Source organism: Thunnus albacares, chromosome 21, assembly GCF_914725855.1.
Source record: "Thunnus albacares chromosome 21, fThuAlb1.1, whole genome shotgun sequence".
In the NCBI taxonomy this organism is placed as follows: domain Eukaryota; kingdom Metazoa; phylum Chordata; class Actinopteri; order Scombriformes; family Scombridae; genus Thunnus; species Thunnus albacares.
The window spans coordinates 1024407-1036890 of record NC_058126.1 but is presented as its reverse complement, the minus strand read 5'-3'; the positions used below and the strand labels follow the sequence as shown (position 1 = coordinate 1036890).

Sequence of the window (12484 nt, the reverse complement as noted above, 5' to 3'; positions counted from 1 at the left end):
CTACAAGTTTAAATGATATAGTTATTGTTAAAGCCACCTGATTGGCTGACCAGTGTTTACTTACAGCCTGATGCAAATGACTTGTTAAATATCGTTATGAGATATAAACTATTCATTGTGACATCATATTTTTGCATATAAAAGCTAGATACCTTTAATATTTACACACAGAGCAACTCTGAAATGTCATCTGGAGCCATGAAGAGCCTTTAAAAGTAATCAATCAAATCTTTACAATCAATCCTAAAACAAACAGGTAACCAGTGAAGTGATGATAGAAATGGAGTAATATGATCTCTTTTCCTGCTTTTAGTTCAAAGTCTGACAGCAGCAGTGTTCTGTGCTGGTTTTATAGATATTATTTGAATATGTTTTAATGGTGAAAACAGGACTGGACGAGCTGCTGATATGATCATCAAAACTTAGACTGGAATCAAAAAATACAAAGTTTTTCACCACAGAACCAAGATATGATTTGACCTGCATGCAGGTTTTCTGGACCAATGATAAATTCTTTCACAATTTAACTGAATGAAATTTGTGGACATCCAATCTGTCACATCTGGGCCCATATTTATCAAGCATCTCAGAGCAGGAAATCACTCCTAACTGGCCAAAAATGATCAGAGTGGCACATCTCTAGTCCTACTTTTAGGAGAAAAAAGCATTTTATCAACTTTCCAAACTTGGTAAATGATTCCTATCTCTGCCAATATTTCGGAGCTGCAGGAGATGGAGTTCAGGCAGAGATATTCCCTGAGAGGAGAGATGTTTTAATCTTATTAAAAGATTGTTTGGACAAAAACAGAATAATTTGAGACTGACTTTGTGTGTGATGCAGAGAAGAACACATGATGTTTCTACAGAACATCATTTAAATAAATACAGAACGTCCTCACAATGTTACACTTTGTGGTAACGGAGAAAATGTAGCTGTGCAACAGTGACGATTCTGTCAGAAGCAACAATGATGGAAGTCATGACAAACTTTGATCTGGCTTAATGCACGTCGTAAAGATAATGAGCATGACGAGGGTCCTCAGTTACAGCCCACTAAAACTGTTATTTGAACACAATCATGTCAGCTACATAATGAAGGATATTTCAACTTCATTACAACAGCTCAAATATTTTATAGGCTTATTTTTTTCTGTCATTTTTTAGGCTACTTCAAATAACAGCAGAGCTACAGCCTGATATTTGAGAGAGAAGGATGCACCGTAACAATATATGTTTCTGCTGTTACAGTTTATTTACCTTCATGTAGAGAACAGAAGTTAACTTGGGGTGTAGTTGAAAGAGCAATTGGACAGTGGAAGAGAAGAACTACAACACATCATCATTATTTCTGTGAGAAAACTACAACACATCATCATTATTTCTACTTTGCTGCTCTGACTGTGGTAAAACGGCGACGTCTCACTCGTAATCCCTCTCCTGCTGAAAGAGTAAATTCTCCTCTGCTACATAAATTAGTTTTAGTCCTCAGTTAACTCTCAGAATGCTGAGACGCTTGATAAATATGGGCCCAGGGTTAGAGTCTGAATTATAACACCTGTTTTTTTTTAATGTTTTCCGCATCAAACAGCTCATGTATAACACATTTGTAAAGTGCTGACTCCACAAAATCCAGAGAAAACCATTCAGTTTGTAGTAAGTTGAGAGACTTAAGTGAAGATGACAAAATCCAGATCCAGACCGGTCCAGATGGATCATCAGGATACAGCTGATCCTCGATCAACACATTCCTGGATGTTCACCCCCCCCCCCCCAGCTGATGAGAGACGAAGAAACAACAGAGGTCATAAATCAGTGTTTAGTGAGACTCACTTCATCAGCTGTCAGTCAGTGATGCAGCACATCCAGTATAAAGAGCAGCAGGGTCTTAAGTCCTGTTCAGACCAGAAGTGGAACAGCTGTGCAGCGTAGCCTGCTTCCTTTCAGCTCTCATGTTCACATGTTGGAGTGAACACACTGAGCTCCAAGCTCAGACCTGCAGAGACTTTTGCTATCAAGTCTGTCTACTCTGCAGATTTCACTGAAGTACACAGAGGAAATAAAGTGCTGAGAGTCATGAACACATCATTACTGCAGAAACAGAGACCTTCACTCATCAGTTTACTGATGGATTTACTGTTGATACATGTGAACTGTTATAAAAGTTTAAAGCTACAGAGTCTCTGTGGGATTTGAAGATCTTTCCTGCTGTTAAATCATCACATGACAATCAGTCAGAGCTCTCAGCTAAACACCTGCTGTGATTCCTGGACTTCAGCAGAGGTTCTGGTCTGTATAAAGACCACATGGTTACTAAACGTAATGATGCTTGTGTGAAATCAGAGCCAGTGATTTGCAGGCTGCGGTCAGACTGATCTTAGAGCTCTGACAAAGATGAACCGATCAATTCTTTAGTGTTGAAATGAGAAAACAAACACTTTCAGATCAGATTTGATGGTAGGACAGTTTGATAATGAGGGCCACTGTCTCTACAATCCTCTAAGGCTGTCAGCTGTAATCCAGCCTTATTTCCTGCAGACATGACCACAACAACAACAGTCGTCTTCATATCAACTCAAACACGAGCACAACAAGCTTCTGGCTGATCTGATTGTCTGACTGTTCTCTCTCTCTCTGTCTTTCTGTCCAATCCTGAACCCTGTCACCATTCTCCTCTCACAGCTTCACTGAGGAAAGCAGCCACTGAGAAGGTTGGAGGTTCACCAGGAAACACTGGATCTTTGGTTTGATACTAACTGTGTTTAATGCAGTACTGCTGAAACCAGCACAGACTGACTCCAACACTCTACTGACCTTAGAGTCTTCAGTCTACAGTGTGGACTCTTCTTAAGATCGTACAACAGCTTCAAGTCTAATCGCCGCAGGTTGTTTCTCCACAGATACAGCTCTCTCAGATGGGAGGGGTTAGCCTTCAGAGCTGAAGCCAGAGAAGCACAGCTGATCTCTGACAAACTGCAGTCATCCAATCTGAATAACGAATAAATGATGTCACTTTAGAAGTCAAAGTTCCTGCTTCCCCTGTGTGTGTGTGTGTGTGTTCTGAAGGATCAAGATCAGTAAACAGACATTATTCAGTGAAACACATTGAAACTAATGTAAACAACATATTTCTTTGGCAAATAAACTTGATCAATTTATAACAAATATTAGTTGAGAGTATCTTCTGTATACAGATGTGACTCTTTACCAAAAATTATATCAATTTATTTAGAGTTTCAGAGGTTCAGAGTGAATTATCTAGTGTAGATTTTTCTTGTTATATGAAGGTTTTAAATGTGCAGCTCAACAGAAGAAAATACACTTTACCATTAAGATCCCCAGTGTGGATCAGCATAATATCAGCTTTATGTCTGTTTATGTCAGTTTAGAGTCGCATCATACTAATCTCAGCACAGACGTAGAAAATAGTGTCTGACCTCAGAGTCTCCAGCCTACAGTATGGACTCTTCAGAAAATCACACAGCAGCCTCACTCCTGAATCTTGTGGCTTGTTGGCACTCAGATACAGCTTTCTCAGATGGGAGGGGTTGGACTTTAGAGCTGAGGCCAGAGAAGCATAGCTGATCTCTGACAAACTGCAGCCACTCAATCTGAATAAAGAATACATGATATCACTTTAGAACAGGGATTAAAACAAGAAAAGATTTGTGAACCTGAAAAGTTGTCCAGGAGGAAATGTGTACAACATGTTGAATTAAGTATTTTATGAATTTAACACTGCTCTATGGCTGAAATCAGGCATAGTGCCTGACAACTTTACCATTAAGATACTCAGTGTGGTTTAGCATAATATCAGCTTTATGTCTGCAGTTTAGAGTCACATCATATTAATCTCAGCACAGAAGAAAAAAAATGGTGTCTAACCCCAGAGCCTCCAGCCTACAGTGTGGACTCTCCAGGAAGTCACACAGCAGCTTCAATCCTGAATCCCGCAGCTTGTTGTGACTTAGTCCAGCTCTCTCAGATGGGAGGGGTTGGACTTCAGAGCTGAGGCCAGAGAAGCACAGCTGATCTCTGACAAACGGCACCAACCCAATCTGAATAAATAATAAATTATATCGCTTTAGAACAGAGATTAAAGCAAGAAAAGATTTGTGAGCCTGAAAAGTTGTCCAGGAGGAAATGTGTACAATATATTGTATTAAGTATTATATTAATTTAAAACTACTCTATGGCTGAAATCAGGCATGGTGTCTAAGAACTTTAACCTCTGTTAGAAGATAAAGTTTGAAATCACACTGTTTCATAATCTGTTCAGAGCTGAAGAAGGTTTAGAATATAGAGTTTAGAAAGTGGACTATTTTAGACTCTACTCAAGATCCAAACATTTGAGGGCTGTCAACATCAAGAACTATAACCATAACAATAACAATAACCATAATGATAATGATGTGAGCATCCACACTTATGAATGATAACGTTCTATAAACAGTGGCACAAAGCATGTGCTATGCACTCCAGCTGTGTCAGCTTAGGAAAATGGATAGTGATGACTTGTTTCTGCTGTACATTGCATATAGAAAGAAAAAGAACATCAGAAGGGTATGGGTTCACAGGTGAGTGGTGATACAATGTGTTGCTCAGAAGAGTCTGGGTCACTAGTTGCTGTGATGTTCCAGTATTTACAGACCAAACTGGACCGACCGATGGTAGAAAATGCTGAGGCATAATGCACAAAAGCACACAGATAACCAGCTTTTATTACACTGTGGCAGGGACACACAGTATGAGCACAGATCTGAAGCCTATGAGGGTCGCCAGCTTTGTTGTTTTTTTTACATTATAATGTAGAATAAAGTTCCAGCATCATTGTATAATAAAGAGAGACAAACCTATCTAAAGAAATCATCTCTGGGTGTCATTCTGTTCCAATTTACAGTGCATCAGTCTGTGGTGAGAAAGGAGCAAAACCACATTAAAATATACATTTTTTAATAAATAAAGTCATCAGTCAGTTTCCACAGTTAAGATGATATATGTAGGTTTTAAAGTTTTACTGAAAATTTAAGACTAGATGGAGAATTTGTCCTGCAATATGGTTTAGGGGATGGATTTTGATTGGCTTTCAGTGTTTCTGTCATTTATGAAATTGTTCTGAAAGTGATCCCAATGATATCATTCACCACTGTCATTGTCATTATATTTGTGGTGTGGACACTGCAATGTGAGTTAGAACGATTTTTAAAAATATATATTTATACTTATTGTTATAGTTATCATTCTTGGTCTGGACAGCCCTTTACAAAGATAGCAAATATGTCAGGATGTATTTTGGGAAATTGGGAGACAAAAAGATATTCAATATATCTACAATATTTACATTTAATGGAAGTGGATTATCCAGTGTAAATTTTTCATGTTGAATGAATTTTAAATGTGCAGCTCAACATTGCTCTGACACAGTCAATAGACTAAACCACTGCTGAAGAAAATAGACTTTCCCAGTAAGATACTCAGTGCGGATCAGCATAATATTAGCTTTATGTCTGCAGTTTAGTGTCACCACAACTGTCACATCATATTAATCTCAGCACAGAAGTAAAAATGTTCTCTGACCTCAGAGTCTCCAGCCTACAGTGTGAACTCTCCAGAAAGTCACACAGCAGCGTCATGTCTGAACCCTGCAGGTTGTTTTCACTTAGTCCAGCTCTCTCAGATGGGAGGGGTTGGACTTCAGAGCTGATGCCAGAGAAGCACAGCTGATCTCTGACACACCGTTGCCATACAATCTGAGTAAAGAATAAATTATGTCACTTTAGAACAGGAATTAAAGCAAGAAAAGACTTGTGAACCTGAAAAGTTGTTGAAATGTGTACAACATGTTGAATTAAGTATTTTATGAATTTAACACTGCTGTATGGCTGAAATCAGGCATGGTGCCTGACAACTTTAATCCCTGTTAGAAGACAAAGTCCCTGCTTGAAATCTTTCAATGCTTCATATTCCGTTCAGAGCTGAAGAAGGTTTAGAATAAAAATGTAAAAAGACTAAAACATGACACATCTATATTTTTAAGCCTACATGAAACATAAAATATAAAGTATGATTTTTGTGAATGTTGAAATAACTTAATTTTCCACATTGTAGACATTTTACACAGCATGCTTCTCTAACTGAACCATTTACGACAAGTAAGCACTGTATACACACAACATAGTGCACATGTGCACATGTTTACTGAGTAAAGGTGCAAATGCAAAGATCAATCTCTGGATCTCAAAAATCAATTATTGATCATTCAAATATGAACGAAGTTTAATCGGAAAATCTTTTTTTCCAACCCTAATGTTTAGAAGATAGAAACTCCAAAGACCTAAACCCAACAGGATGCAGATTAAAAACTATCAAATATAAAAGATAAAAAACAGTGTTTCAGAGGTTAAGATCGAATCATCCCATGTAGATTTTTCTTGTTTTATGAAGGTTTTAAATGTTCAGTTTAACATGGCTCTGACAAAGTCAATGGACTAAATCATTGAAGAAGAAAAAAGACTTTATCATTAAGATACTCAGTGTGGATCCGAATAATATCAGCTTTATGTCTGCAGTTTAGTGTCACCACAACTGTCACAACATATTAATCTAAGCACAGCAGTAAAAAAAATGGTGTCTGACCCCAGAGTCTCCAGCCTACAGTATGGACTCTCCAGGAAGTCACACAGCAGCTTCAATCCTGAATCCCGCAGCTTGTTGTTACCCGGATCCAGCTTTCTCAGATGGGAGGGGTTGGACTTCAGAGCTGAGACCAGAGAAGCAACGCTGATCTCTGACAAACGGCAGCCCCTCAATCTGAATAAAGAATAAATGTTGTCACTTCAGAAGACAAAGTTCATGCCTGAAATCATTCAGTGTCTCATATTCTATTCAGAGCTGAGGAAGGTTTAGAATGTAGAAGTTGACAAAGTCTGACAAACTGCACTTTATCAATCTATGTAAAGAATAAATGTCACTTTAGAACAGGGATTAAAGCAAGAAAAGAATTGTGAGTCTGAAAAGTTGTCCAGGAGGAAATGTGTACAATATATTGAATTCTGTATTATATGAATTGAGAGCTGCCCTATGCTTGAAATCAGGCATAGTGCCTGACAACTTTAACCCATTAGAAGACAAAGTTCCTGCTTCATAATCTGTTCAGAGCTGAAGAAGGTTGAGAATATAGAAGTTTAGAAAATGGAAACTCCAAACACCTGAACCCAACAGGATGCAGGTTAAAAACTGTCAAATACAAACGGTGAAAAAGAGCTCTCATTAATATTAATAACAACATTCTGCTACTTCAACAAAGACTTAGTGACTTCACCTCTTAAACTCTGCAGCTGCACCAGTGACTCCATCTATACAAACTCATGTTGTGCAGCTAAGTTCAAGAAAAATGTAAAAAGACTAAAACATGACACATCTATATTTTTAAGCCTACATGTGCAAAACAGTTGAGCAAGAATAATAAAAGACCTGTATCACTTGCAAGGGCTTCATCATTATGCACATTTAAAAAACATGCTATCCCACAAAGCAACACATGGACTGTCAGTACCTGGTGTTTCAACGTTATCACTTTGAGCACAGACAGCAGAAACTGAAAGTCTGCTCATTAGTTAATCTGCACTGTTTGTATTTGTGTTGACATCAGTCTGATACCTGCAGACAGCTGTTGGCTGGCATTAGTTCCCAAGCAGGTAGAGACAGACTGAATACAGTAGAATCTGCACAATGTTCAGTCAACTTCCATGGTTTCACCTCTCATAGTCAGAGATAATATCTCGTTAACAAACACAAACCAAGAGCTCAGATCAGTGTGTGGAGTCTTTTTTCAGTCTGTTCCTCTTGTAGATGTGATCTCTAGATCCCCCTATGAGACAGCCAGAGTCAGCTTGCAGCTTGTTGAACGAGCCACCAAACAAACATTCACTTTAATGTTAAGTATCTATAGTTTCAGCTTCAGTTCCTTCCTGTAGAGGATCTCTGATATGTTTTGAACTCTTTAATTTACAGAGACCCAACATTCCTCCATGAGCAGATATCTGAAATGGGAGTTTCTCTTGGTAAGAATTGTATTGCAAATATCCAGAATGTTTATTCTGGATATCCAAAATGTTATTGTGAATATCTGAAATTGAAAGCCCAATACACATGAATGACAAAAGTGACATCATTTGTCCAAGAAAGAATGTCATTGTGGATATCTGAAATGTTCATTTTGACTAAGAAGAATTGAATTACAGATGTCTGCAATAAATATCCAGTCTAGCCATTAAATGTTAAAACGGCCACTTATACTTTCAAAAGATTTTTCGATATCTTAAATGTATTTTTGACTAGTACAATCAAAGTTGTAGATATCTTGAAATACAATTTCTACTAGTAAGAATGTTATTGTGGATATCTTTAATTACCATTCTCGCACTATGATTGCCTAATATGACATGGTGACCATCGAGAAAGACAAAAATATCATGTAGTCTGATCCTGGCATAACCCATTTCCTTTCTGAATAAAAACAAAGATGGCAGCCTGCCAACTACCTTAATTAGAAATTTTGTCAAAATTTGGAAAAATGGTTAAAAATCTTTTCTATCATTCGGTGGATTAAATATTTTTATCTATATGGTTAGAAGAGTGTTTATAGGATTCTTGAAATACATCTCTCCATATAAAGCAAGGCATCTCTGTATGTTTGCTGGGGAATCAAGAAAGTGGAATATCGATGTGTGAAGTGGTGGAGATGGGGAGGTAGAGGGGCATGCATAATGGCGGCATTCCAGACTAAAGTAGAGAGAAAGAGACATATTTAAAAAGACCGCAACCAGATGAACAACAATGTTGTTGTCGTGCTCTTGGGTAGAAGTGATCAGCAGGTGACAGTTGAAACTCAAACAACGCCCCTGTGCACTGACAACGAAGAAATGAATGAGCATGCATAAGAAATGAGATTGTCAGGGAGGTGTGAGTGATAAAATTACACCAGGCATACAAAAGATAGTCTTCCTGACTGAACCTCACTGAGCTTCATTTGTTTGAGGACTTGAGGATGCCTGTCTCATAAGTGTGAAGCATATATACTGTTTGAAAAAGCTTTTTTTCAGTCAGTTCATGAGTCACTGTATCTGTTACATGACTCTTTTACCCCTGATTGTCAGATTTTGGCTCTAATGCCCTCTGCTCATCCCCCTGTACTCACTATTTGAAGTATTTTGGGGAATTTGCATTTTGATGATTGTTGCATTTGATTAACGGAACATAGTAGTTGTTCTTCTGGAAGATAAATTCATGACCATCTTTGAAAGGTATTTCCATAATCATCAAAGAATTGTCTAACCATCTAAAAATTAACAATATGCAGTTCGCTGCTCAATTTTCAGCCTGCATCCCAAGTTGCAACTCTATGTCCATACAAACAAAGACAGTAGCCACAAGTGACACTTTAGATTAAACCTTATTGGACAGATTAATTACCTGTTCATCAAAATGCAGTTTTGAGTTCAGCCGGAAAGTGCAAACAGTAGAAAAGGTGATATTACGAAGCAGTCGATGCAAATCTACCATTTTCCATAACACTTCTTGATTCATTGATTTTTGAATTTCACTTTAAAGCAAATTGTAGAATCATTTTTGCAGTGAAGTAAAAGCAACTGATAAACTTTTAAAGATTGATAATGATGTGATGTAACAGTCAGTTTTCTCTTCAGAGATCCACAAACTGAGCAATGACACATCATTCTGACTTTACACAACATAGCTTTCATTCAAAACATGCAGGCTGAAAATTCTTCTGAGCTGACACTGATAAATTATGATACAAACCAAATTTATAATTTTTCATCAGATGAATGTCACAGATCTGAGGCTGTATTATATCCTTAATACAAGAAAACTTGAATGTTCTCTTCAATAATGTTACGATACTGTTATTTAGATCTGTAATGATTAGTCAATAAATTGATTAGTCAATCAACAGAAAATTAATCTGCAAGTATTTTAATAATTAGTAATTTTTTTTTCTTCTTTCATCTTTCAGCTTCTCAGATGTGAGGATTTGAGGCTTTTGTGTCGACAGTAAACTGAATTTCTTTGGGTTTTAGACTGTTGATCAGACAAACCAAGACATCACCATCACCTCTAAAAGTTATAACGGCCATTTTTCACTATTTTCTGACAGTTTATAACCAAAACAATGAAATCAAGAAACAGAGCTGTCCGAGGTTTGTAAAACAGAAGTATAAAATTATTTCATTGTAAGTATTTTTAACCATGAAAACAAAATGCAACAAATCAAACACAGAAGGTGATTTATTTTAGTCTGTTATAGCAACAAAAACATGTGGTGTTTAGATCAGGTGGCTCACTCTGGGTTTTTAGCATCAGAGTGTGTGAAAGACTTACAGTCCTGACAGAAAGTGTAAATATATTTATTAGTTGACATAATTTAAAGAGAAAAGAGAAATGATTTGCCCTGATGTTACCAAAGAAAAACATATAACAGTGTTTCATCTTCATAAAGCAGTTGAGTATGTTGAGTATTGAGGTTGTAGTGTGTGGTGTTGTTGTACTGGAGTGCATTATATTAAAAGATGTTTGTAATACTTTGCTCCCCTCATGTATATAAATGTCAGGTGGACTAAATATTAGAAACACCTTGTAATATAATGCAGTCCAGAACAGCAACATCTCCTCACACTATGACTTCAATAATAAACATAAAGTTGAATTATCACCTCTCTGACAGTGTCAACAAAAATGGAAATGTAATGTATATTTTTGTACATTGTACATGTTTTCTATTTTAAAATCTGTAATAAATTCCCTCATTGTTGTTTGGTTCTGATTATTTGTGAGAATGAATTGGCCTAAAAATAATGTATATGAAGCAAGTATATTGATGTGACAGAGAGACACGTGTCTTTACCTCCAAAGCGTTCAAAATGTGCACACTGATCATAACATTCATTTGTGTCTGTAATTGCTCAACAGGTTTCAAGTCTTTACTGATATGATGGAACTGAGATGAATACTTCCAGTAAGGAAATATTCAAGTTTAAGCTGATGCCTTAAAGTGCTGTAATGTCATTAAGGATCAAAGTGGTGTGATTATTTACCTAGAAGAAGAAAGTTCTGAGTGTTTCCAACAAAACCTCCATGCCAGTGAATCTTCATTTTCATGACTTTGTTGTAATGAAAGCCAGAATGAGAGGTCATATTTTCAAATTGTTTTGCATATACCTTTGGATAAAGGAAAGTTTAAAGTAGGACGTACATATCAATCATGTCAGGAACTGAAGAGTTATACATGTGAGTGGAGGAGGAAGCAAAACACTGACTTGTGTTCTTGTCTACCTGATGTCGGGTCCTCTATCTTCAGATTTTTACACATTTAGGATCTGTATCAGGTCAGATTGGAGGAGGCTGAAATCAGAGTCTTTATGTTTCACAGGTGACGGCTTTGGTGTTGACATCTGTGGGGTTGTTTTGAAGTGTGTTTGTGTTTGACTTCAGACTTTCAGGTACAAATTAAGTCTTTCTCTTTCTACACTGACAGGATGAATATTTTTCCTCCTATCGATACATGCTCAGCATTTTCCCTGCAGTTACAAACCTCCCATTTATCTACTTTCTTGTTTAAATGTCGGCCTGACGTAGGAAATGGACAATGAAAAGTTTGATTGTATATGATAAAATGTTTGGAGGTAAAGGAGAATGAACTCCGCCTCTGTAGTCCTCACATCCAACTAAAACAAGATAAAGTCGCTTAACACTTTTCATGATTTGTGAAATTGTGGTGGTTAACAGCATCGTACACAAAGTCAGATTCAGGAGCAGTAGGGCTCATGATACGTCTAAATCCAAAGCAATCAACAAATTGTTAAGAATACTGCTTAAAGTCACTACGTTTTTGTATATTAGCAGCACCAAAAAATCTGACAAAAATTACTCAAACAATGTTACTAGATAAGTGAGTTTTAAGTTACAGCAGAACAGAATAGATTTACTCATATTAAGACAATTTATCTAAACACAAATGCATAGTCAAGGTTAGATTTGTGAAGAATAAAGATGAAATAAAAGGTGTATATATGATGTTGATGTTTAAATTAGAAAATAAACTAAACCAATATTAACACGCACAACATTTAATTCAATTGATCTGGCAGGTTTTGTCATCATCCTCTCTCTTCTTGCATCATATATACATCTCTGACTGAAATGACGCTTCCCTGATGGTATATGTTCAGGTTCTATATCTTTTCTTTCTAGTTATGGTGTGTATGTTGTTTCCCTCATGCTTACATACAGCAAGTCTAATACAGATATTATGACAGAATAAAATATTTATGAGATTAATAGGAACGGCCACTTCTTCGTTTTAGTTTTAATATAGTCTTCAGAATACGCCACTCTGCCATTGCAACCCACATTGTGGTTGGAGATGAGTGATGAGAACTACCATAGAGATGTGGTTTTGTTATGAGGA

The 12484-nt window shown here is 36.9% G+C and overlaps 1 long non-coding RNA gene across 1 annotated transcript; it reads right to left on the bottom strand.

The window, feature by feature from the left end:
- Window positions 1-2534: 2534 nt before the first annotated feature.
- LOC122972305 lies at window positions 2535-7027 on the bottom strand. The gene is made up of 3 exons (XR_006399713.1): window positions 6634-7027; window positions 3435-3608; window positions 2535-2985 (listed from the first exon to the last, which is right to left on the bottom strand). It is a non-coding gene; the product is annotated as an uncharacterized LOC122972305 (long non-coding RNA).
- Between the last annotated feature and the right edge of the window lie 5457 nt (window positions 7028-12484).